Below are 10,647 nucleotides of genomic sequence, written 5' to 3'. Positions count from 1 at the left end.
TTCTCTTCTCTTCTCTTCTCTTCTCTTCTCTTCTCTTCTCTTCTCTTCTCTTCTTTCTCTCTCTCTCTCTCTCTCTCTCTCTCTCTCTGTCAAAAACAAAACGAAACTCATGCAGCACTTAAACTTTAACCATAACTGAAGTTTAAGTTGTAATTGGTGATTCTAAATAATATTAACCTTTTCCTGAAAAAAAGAAATCTCTTAGAAGAACATTAGGCACTTTTTATTCCTTAGTGACTAAGTAGAAAAACATTTTTTTCTCCCAATTATCTCAGGGTCATCTTTAAAAGAATGAAATGTAGGGGCGCCTGGGTGGCTCAATCGGTTAAGCATCTAACTTCAGCTCAGGTCATGATCTCACGGTCCTTGGGTTCAGGCCCCACATCAGGCTCTGTGCTGACAGCTCGCACCCTGGAAACATGCTTTGGATTCTGTGTCTCCTTCTCTCTCTGCCCCTCCCCCACTTGCACTCTGTCTCTCTGTCAAAAATAAATGAACATTAAAAAAAATTTAAAAAATAAACATTAAAAAAATAAAAGGATGAAATGTAGTACAGAATAAGTTTGTGTATGTGCACACACACATAAATTATATAGAAAATTAACACAAAAATTCAGTAAGTAAAAATAGCCCTTATAAAATAATTGTTATCACTTTCTCTTGTTATAACAATTATACATATTCACTGTAGAGAAAATAGAAATGATGCGCACATTAAAAAAAATGAAAATGACCCCAAATTATACCACCCAGAGTAAATGAGTATTTTTAATATATCTTAGAATTTCATTTACATGAAAATGTTCATGTGTTTTTTGATAACTGGGATCACAACATGCATATCATTTTTTATTCTACTTTTAAAATTTGGTATTGAGATGTGAGTATATGATATCAGGAAACATTCTTCAAAAACCTAAATTTAGCAGCTTTGCAATATTTTATCACAGTTCATTTCACAATGTATTTAATAATTTCCCTATTCTGAGAGTTTGTGATGCTTCTGTTTCTTAGTTACAAAATTCGTTGCTGATTTCATTTCTTCACTGTCTGTGCTTTTTAAAAAACCCAATATACCTGAGGCTTCTGTTTGTAATGCACCAAAGAAACTGTTATGACAAAGATCACCAATAACCTTCTGATAGCTCAAATCATAGGATTCTTGGCAGCAACAGAGAAATAACACTGCCTGCAGATTCTAGAATCGGGTCCGTGTGGGTTCCAATTCTGTATTTAGCACTTAGAAGCTGTGTCATCATGGGTGAATTATTTGATTCTCTGTGATTAAGTTTGCTCATCTGTGAAATGAAGTTCATTTTTACAGATGTGCTTTACATAGGGTTGCTGGAGAATTAGATGAAACACCTGACAGACATAAGCACACAATCAGTGCTGGGTATAATTTTTGTTAAACTCTTGACCAGTTCATTCCTTTTGCAGTTCTCTCCTCCCTTGGCTTCCATAGTACTGTCTGATGGCACTTTGTCCGATTCTCTCCATTGATCATATGCAAGGTTCTTCTGTGAACCTTCTTCTAACTTCACTTTACTTAGTGCCTGTAGATGACCCTCTCCCAGAATTTCTCATTCCTTTCTAGCTGCTCCTTTCCTGATCTTTAGCAGGATCATTCTCCTCTACTTATCTGTAGATGTAGACCCTTAGTGCAGACAGTTTCCTCTTCTCTCTCTCTCCTCTCCCCACCCCCATTCATTCATGCGTTACGAATTCAGCTATCAGCTATGCAAAATTGATGCACAAACATTTACTTCTAGCCCAAATCTCTCCTCTGAGGTTTACACTCATATTTGATATTTGCTATCCTTTGACCATTTGTTATCTCCTCTTCACTTCTCAAAGGCACCAAAAGATTCAACATGGCAGAACAACATTTTGGTCTTCCCAGTCCTGCTCTTCTCTCAGTATCACCTGAGCATCATCCTTAACCCACGTCTCCCCCATCCTCATCCAATCTGACATCGAGGCATTGATTTCACCTACTGAATATTGCTTGAATCCACTGACTTTTCACCACCAGCATCCTGGTCCCAACTATCAGCATCTCTTCTCTGCAATGTTGGTATCCCCACCTGTGCTCTCCACACCCCCAAGAGCAGTCACAATGCTGTCTCCACCATCCACTCTGCATTTTTTCTATATACAAATCTGATTGGATCACACTCCTGCATTAAAAACTCCCCCATCTTCTCAGTGTTTTGAGGATAAAGGGGGGGGTGCTATGGATGGCAATCTCTTTAGCATCACATATAAGATATCCTCCCTCAGTGTGTCCTCCCATTTAGTTACACCCTTTACACCATGTCCTCCTCTCTTCCTCCCTCTTCCCCCAACTCCAATACTCAGTTGCTCAAAGATCCCATTTTCTTATATTTGTTTGTGTAACATTCGCTTGAAATGCTTTTGTTTCCCAAGCCCCAACCTGCCTGGCAAACACCTAATCTTTATTGAAGACTCAAATCAAAGATTACCACTGTCTAAATGTCTCATCTAAACCAACTGGCCACTTTTTCCTCTGACCCATCTGTATATGGCTATAAATTTTCATCATACCATGTACAACATTTTATTGAGCTTATTTATTTAGACCCTATATCCCTCTACTAGAAAGTAAGCCCTGTGATGATGAGATTTAAAAGAACACCTAACATAGGGCCTGATACAAGGTCATAAGAAAGGCTAAACATCTATCCTATACTTAGTACGTATCAGGTAATTCAAAGTGCTTTTACCCGTTTTAGTTCATGTAACTTTCAAACAGTCCTGTCAGAGAGGTATCATTAACAGATGGGGACGTGGACACACAGAGAGATGAAGTCATTTGCCCAAGGTCGCATGGCTGGTAAATGGCACTTTCAGAATTTGAAACCAGAGAAACTAGCCCCAAATTCCAGCTTTTAAGTACCTTCTTGTAGTTCCTTTTAGAGTGGGCATGTAAAAAAAATCTTTGCAAAATGAATTAATGCATTTCCTTCCAGCAGAGTGTTTCTGATTGTCTTCCCTAACTGCTGAAAATATTCTTCCATTTCTGCTTAGCAAAGTATGTACACTTTTAGCATTAAGTTTTGGGTTTCCAATCTGTTTCTGTTTTGTTCATTGTGCAGTTTTCTCTCTCCTCCCCAGACGTCCACTCTTCTTTAATACTTCAATTTCTCCTTTTCTCCCTTTTTCTCTCTTTTCATTTTCATTCCATCTTATAGAAAAAATAGGCAATCTATTGGCTGCTTACCAGGAAGTTGCTAGTTCTGTCCTCCTCTCCTGGATATTTTTCACTGGTCTCTCTCCCTGGCCCTGTGTCCCCAGAGGCTGCCCTCTCTGACCTGCATCAACAAACTCCCTTGTGCTCTGGTTTCTGGTTGCTTTCCACCAATAGGAGATACCAGCAAGGAAATTAGGGGTGGAAGGAGAGTGATACCACAGAAAATCCCCGTAAGTACCTCCTGCAAGCTTGTTCAGGATGGTTGGAGTATTGTCTGAGTCTCTTGATACAGTTCACATTCCTATTTCCTGGTTTCCCTCACTACTTCTCTCCCTCCTCCTTCAGGTTTAGGGATGGGAACAGCTCCTGGCTGTTGCTAACTAAAAGAAACACCATACCCTTACCTTTGTAATTTGAACTTTATATTAAACTATTCAGTTTAGTGTACCATTTCTGTCCTCCTGGAACACTGACCGATAGACCCCATCATTCCTTTCAATTTTCCTAACAGGACTCCAAATTGATTTATGCATCTACCCTTCTGTCTCAGCTTATGTGCCTTGGGAAAAGATGATCACCATCTTCAAATCCAGGGCGAGATCTTTATTGGTAAAGGCTATCATGAAAATCTCTTCTCTCTTACTAGAAATGGGCCCAGAAAAACAGGCTTAAAATAATTAGGGTAGCTGATGACTGCCATCATGCCTCATGTGATGGGCACAGAGGTTAAGGTGTCCCCAGTCATACTATAAGGAGAAGTTTTATTTAATGGTTGAAGAAAGGCTTTTATCTCCTATCTCTTCTGCTGAACTTGAACAAAGAAGATGGCTATCTTAATTGTTGCTGGTAGCTATTTTGCAACCGTGAGGGGAGCCAGCCTGGGGACAAAATTAAACCAAAAAAGAGGTCCAACAGCATTGCCAAGACAAAACTGAAGACTTGATCACACCAAACCTGGAATATGGCTTACTTCTAGATTCCTGTCCCACAAGATAAGATGTTTCTTATTTATTTATTTATTTATTTATTTATTTATTTATTAAGAGACAGAAGGAGCGAGCAAGCACATGAGTGGGGTGAGAGGCAGAAGGAGAGAGAGAATCTTAAGCAGACTCCATGCTCAGTGTGGAGACCAACTCTGGGCTTGATCCCATGACTTTGGAATCATGACCTGAGCCAAAATCAAGAATCAGACACTCAGTCAACTGAGCCACCCAGGCACCTGAGTGTTTGAGGAAATTCTTGATTCTTGCAGCATATCATTTCTAATGTGCTATGATTTTGCAATTGCTAATATTCATTGAGTGCTTACTATTTGACATGAATAGCACCGAGCACAATAAGCCACCAGGTAGGCGCTATTAACAGCCTCATTGTACACATGAGGAAGCTAAGGCTTTGAAAGTTTCATTAATTAGTCTTGCTCACATAACCATTAAGTGCTTCAGTTGCAATCCAAACCTGGGTTTGTCTGACTACGGCCTTCATCCTTCGGCATCATGGCACTCAGTTTGACACGCACTCAGTTTTAGACAACTACAGCTTGACCATACCTCAGTAATTCACTTCCAAGCAACTGAGGCATTGCCAGAAGATTTACCTCCAGCTTACCTCATATTCTGGTAACAGAGATAAGGCATGTTGAGATACACAGTTCAATGTCAGGCAAAGGGTAACAGGAGAGAAACTCATAGTAAAAACTCAAGCACAGGGAACAAGCTGAAGGTGAGACTACTGTTCACCTAGATGGTAACAATAGCAATTTATATAAATTATGCGAATGCATTGGGAGAACAATCAGGTATCAGCTTAAATGAAGTTCTAGGGCCAAGGGAAATGATTTGTAGATGATCTTACTTGGTGAGAATATGTGAATATCGTATTTTCAATACAAGTTTTAAATAAAGTTTGAGATTATAAAATGCAATCAGGACACAGAGATTAAAATCCGACTAAATCAAATCAAGGTCTTGTGTTTGGCTTTTCTGACTCTGTGGTCTTTGTTTTAGCATTAATACATATGTGAGCTGAATTGAATTTCCAATCATGTCTGAATTATACCTTCAAAAGTCCCATCCAGGACTTTGTTTCATCAGTCTTGCATCCTCTGACAACAATTTGTATTTGTTCATAAACATAGATCCCTTGGTTCTGATTGAAACGATTTTTTTAAAGTGTTGAAAGGAGAAAAATGTTGGCCTGAACCAAGTGTTTGTCTTCATGGGGCTGCTGCTTAAGTGGTGTGACTGAATCAGATGAAGCAGCCTCATGTAGGCACTTTGACACAAAGAATTTCAGAGCCAAGTCTAATGACAGCATTTACTCTTAATATGGATGATGTGAGAACAGAAACATAATGTTTATTAGCAGCCCTCACTAAAACAGTAGCTAAAAGAAAGAGCAAAGAAGATGAAAACGGGAAGTACTCAGCAGAGAGCTCCCATTTTTCTTGTGAAATTAATTCACATTATAGGGTGTGCTGCCTTGAATGAATTTCCTTCCTTTTACACTCCCACTTAGCTTTCCTTTAAGTGTCAAATGAAGCGGGTGGTGGAAAATGCGGTGCACCAGTCATTTTGACATTCCTTTGCAAATTAGTCAGGCTTTGATAGTACAGGTCGGCTCTACCAGGCAGGGGGGCTTTCAGCTTTGGGAATCTGGCAGGAGTTCAAGAGCAACGTGTTGCTTTGAACTCACTTGTTAGCCGTGCAAAATAAACACCATCCACCTTGCAATAAAAAAGCATCAGCAGGAGAAAAAAGAGAACATTCTAAACCCCTCCCTTGAGACTTCGAAACCCTTGCTGGGGCTGCTAAATTAGGACAGGAAAAATAAGGCCCGCTTGTGAAAAGAAAGGAGGGGGAAAGAACTATTCCACAACAAACACACACAAAAATTACAATCACCGAGAACTAATTATGTTTTCACGATCACAAATGCATTGAGTCTGAAAGCTCACGGACGCATCCTGATGCTGCTATAAAATGTTTCCTGGCTAATTATTTGCCAGTACAACTGTTCACTTCCTGTGGTGGATTTATGCTAAATCCTGTTATTAGTCTTGCTCTGCAATTGCCATTGTCTATGACTGGAAGCAAGGCTGAAAGCCTACAGTCAGCCTTTTATTACACAACATTGAATGGAGATTTGACCCAATGTCCGACCACTTCCCCCCTTTGGTTTTTATGTGAGCTCGCTGAGCCTTTTCCTATAAATCACAGGGTTCCAATGAACTTTTACTCTTTTTTCTCTCCTTTCAACTCTACTACTTTGTGTGTGTGTGTGTGAGTGCACACTTTAAATATAAACCACACAATTTCTTTTTCTCTTTAACAGTAGTTAAAACCTTTCATCACACACAATTTCTACAGTTCTTGCTCCAAAAAGATATATGAAACCAATATTTGATGACTTGATTGAGTTCAGTGCTTGAAACGGGGGCCGTAAAAATAAATACAACAAAGACGTCACTAAAATAATTTACATTTTAGCAAGGATATGCTCATAAATAAGTGTAATGTGCTAACTATCACAGTAGCTGTAGTATAAACTAAACACTTTCTGTAGAGATCCAGCTAAACATTTTCTGGAACAATTGATATGTCGGGCCTTATAAACAAATTTGATTATACCTTAAGTACAAATTCCCTTTCAGATAAAATTAACACAAATATTGTGAACTACATGAGAAAATTTCACAAATATAGTTTGTACCTTTTTTAATTTTTATCTAAATCTCTAAGATACAAATGTAATAGTTTTGATTTGTGGTGCTACTGTTTTCAAGAATTTAACTACCATATTTAAAAGTTATTCTTAGATTTAGAAATCAAAGCTTAAAGATTTAAAGAAACTATAGATTTTTAAGACCAAAATAGATTATGGGAATGAAAAAAGTTAGAATGATAACAAGTCTTGATTACCAGATTATTTACTCCACCCCTGCCCCCAGAGTTTTTAATGGCTGCACGCATATCTTTGTTATTCACTCTTTCTTAAAAAAAATTTTTTTTTAATCAAAATCACATCTGCAAGAATTCACAGGAGTAATCCTTGGCAGCCTTTACATTTTTTCTCATAGATCTTTTTCTAACATAAATTCAGATAGTTGGTGTTAAAAACCTTGAGAATCTATCTTCATTGCAAATACCCTTTGTCCCTGAGATGATGTTTTTAGGAATTGATCCTGTTAGAAAAGTTTATCCAGAGGCACATGGATATGTACCCAAATATGTTCTTTGTTCTTTCTAGATTGTTTTTAATGATAAAGTACTGTAGGCAACCAAAGCAGTTACCAGTTAAATAAACTAGACCATAACCAAACTATGGGATACTACGAGGAGGAGGAGGAGGAGGAGGAGGAGGAGGAGGAGGAGGAGGAGGAGAGAAAAGAAAGAAGGCAAGAAAGGCAAAAAAGAAAACAGAAAAAGAGAGGGGTGGGTCTATGATACATGAAAAGATGTCCATGATCACTTTTGAATGAAGAGTTAGGTAGCAAATAATATGTATAGAAGTATGTCATTGAAAAAACCTTAAAAAAGTGTTTGTATACAAAAAAGAGTTCTGGAGAGTTATGTACCAGCCCATGAACAGGCCATTCCTGAGGACATAGAAAAGGACGTAAGCAGTTAGTTCATTGTCATTATCTGCCTAACATAATCTGGTAGCACTTGCGTTTTTCAGAAGGCACTGGTCATTTAGCAGTTTTTAAAAATAGTAATAATTAGGGGGAGAGGGCAAAATGGGTGATGGGCATTGAGGAGGGTGCTTTTTGGGATGAGCACTGGGTGTTGTATGTAAGCGATGAACCATGGGAATCTACCCCAAAAACCAAGAGCACACTTAACACACTGTATGTTAGCCAATTTGACAATAATTTATATTAAAATAAAACAGCTACCAGCAGAAAAAAAGGAATAATTAAAGGCAGAGCAGCACAACAAAAAGAAAATGTGACCTAGACCCACACACACATCTTTGATTTGTGTTGGTGGTGGGTGTCAGCAAATCTTTCATTTCTTCAATAATATATTGATTCTGTTGTGTTAGAAACCCATAAGGGTAATATTATGCTGCATGTTAACTAACTGGAATTGAAAAAAAAAACTTTATAAAAATAAAAAAAATTAAAAAAATAAGAAAGAAAGAAAGAAAGAAAGAAAGAAAGAAAGAAAGAAACCCATAAGTGGATGTTTTCTGAGGACACATCGCCTCTTGGAAACGGTCTGTGGAAACTGGCCTACCATGGCCCAAGTCCTCCTTCACTCCTTATTTCCTTCTAATAAAAAGTAGACATGGGTACTGAGAAGCTGGCTGCATTCCGTAGCACCCAATAGCCCTGACCTTCTGGGGGTTTGTGCGTATCTCCTTCACACTCAGAATGGGGGTCAGGAGGAAATTTGGATAAACAGAGGTAAAGTTGCACCTCCTCAGTGCCCCACCATACTCCATTTCTTCTGGAGCTCCTTTATTGTGCATGCACCCTTCCACCTCTCCACACACCCTCCCACACCCACACTCACTGCCCCCCTTTCCTCCCGTTTCTCTTCCAGTCCTGCAAAGTCCCTGATCTGATTCCCATGTTGAGTGTGTCCTGAGATCAACATCATTTTCTAAGAAGTCTAGGACCCTGGAAAGAACTTGGGCATTGACTTTGAACCTTGACATTTTCTTATTTATATATCCCTAGATGTGAGGTATTCTTATACAAAGTTTAGATATTTTAACCCTCAAACCTGCCTATTCCAGGGTTAAGGTAACTTGTGTAATAGTATCTCTCTTATAGGTTTGTGTAAAAAATAAATGCTTACCATATTACCCAGCACATAGTGCTCAGTAAATGAAGAATGAAATAGATATTCATATAACAAATGGCAGCTATTGATAGTGGTTTTTTTTGTTTGTGTGCCTTTTTTTTTTTTTTTTTTTTGCTTAAATATATTTATATAAGATTCCTTGGGATTTTAGCAAACAAGTCTGAGGATCTGGTACTTTCTTTATTCCGTTTCTGGGGCCAGCTGTGTGGATTATATACTATACCTGAGGGTTGCATATTACATATATTACTCTTTATAAGTAACAATGTCAGTGTACGCTCTTAGAGTTCATTTTTATGTAAAGTCACATATCTGAATCCCACTAATTGAACCAGGCAGCTTCTTTCCTAATTTCTTGAACCTTGGAAAGATCATGACCCCCAAATGTCTCCCAGTTAGGCTGAAAATAGCTTCTGTAGAATATTTCCTTGATGTTAAAATACTTTCTCTGGGAAGTGATAATGAGTGCCAGCGTATAAACCCATTAACATCATGGTAGGAGGTAATTCATGAGATTAGCTAGATTTAGCAAATTAGAAACCAAGGAAAAAAGTAACATATTTGTCAAAATCCATTGCCCAGTAGGTGGATTTGTAGAACATGGAAGTATAATTGACAGACCAGGCTTGGAACCTGTCTATAACACTCCCTTGCTATACGACCTTGAGTCCATATTTCGTCTCAGTTCCTTCATCTGGGAAAAGGGAACAATGATACCTACCTAATAGTGTTGCTGTGAGGATAAAATGTGAAAGAGTTTTTTTAATCATAGAAGGCACTTGGTAAATATTAGTTACTTTTTTGTTCCATGGAGACCAGGGCCTTGCCTCCTACAAAGGCTTGGCTTTGATTCACAAGATACACTCTTGAGAACTGATTATATTCCGGACATTAGGATAAGTATGAGAACACAACACATAAATGGATGGATGAAGAAATGACTGGATGCATTTAAGGAGCTCATGTTGAGTAGGACAGCCAGATGAATAAACACATATTTATGCATTAGTGTGATAGGAGCTATGGGCAAGCACTTAACTCGGGTGCAGGGAACACAGACTCAGGGAAAAATATTCAGAGGACAAGACCTTTGAAAATAAAGAACTATCCAGAAAGTGAAAGAGAAAAGAGAAAGTCAGATATAAATAGAGTGAACCATATGACCAAAGTATCAAATTGAAGAAGAAGAAGAAGAAGGAGGAGGAGGAGGAGGAGGAGGAGGAGGAGAAATAATCCTGATGCTTTGGGAACACCGAGAACAGGTAAAAGGGAAATCAGTACAGGATGTGGCTGGTATTGGGCTGAAGTAGACTTGGGTCATGTTATGAAAGGTCTTATACATCATGTTAGGGATGTGGGGTTTTAAACTGAAGCCACCGAGGAGAGATCATTATGCCAGGGAGTGACAAGATCTGTTTTGAATTTTAGAAAGATCATTTTGAGTATGGTGGATGGATGAGAAAGAGTTGAGTGAGGTCAACCTGATAACTGTACCTCCAACAGTGGCCCAGCTCAATGATTCAGAGACAAGTCAGAAGAAAAATGAGAAAGAAAAAAAAAACAGCCAGTGAAAGTAGGGATGAATGAAGAAGTTAGAGGGGCACCTGGGTGGCTCAA

This window comes from Panthera uncia (genome assembly GCF_023721935.1).
Source record: "Panthera uncia isolate 11264 chromosome A1 unlocalized genomic scaffold, Puncia_PCG_1.0 HiC_scaffold_16, whole genome shotgun sequence".
NCBI classification, from domain to species: Eukaryota; Metazoa; Chordata; class Mammalia; order Carnivora; family Felidae; genus Panthera; species Panthera uncia.
Note: the sequence above shows the minus strand (reverse complement) of the source record.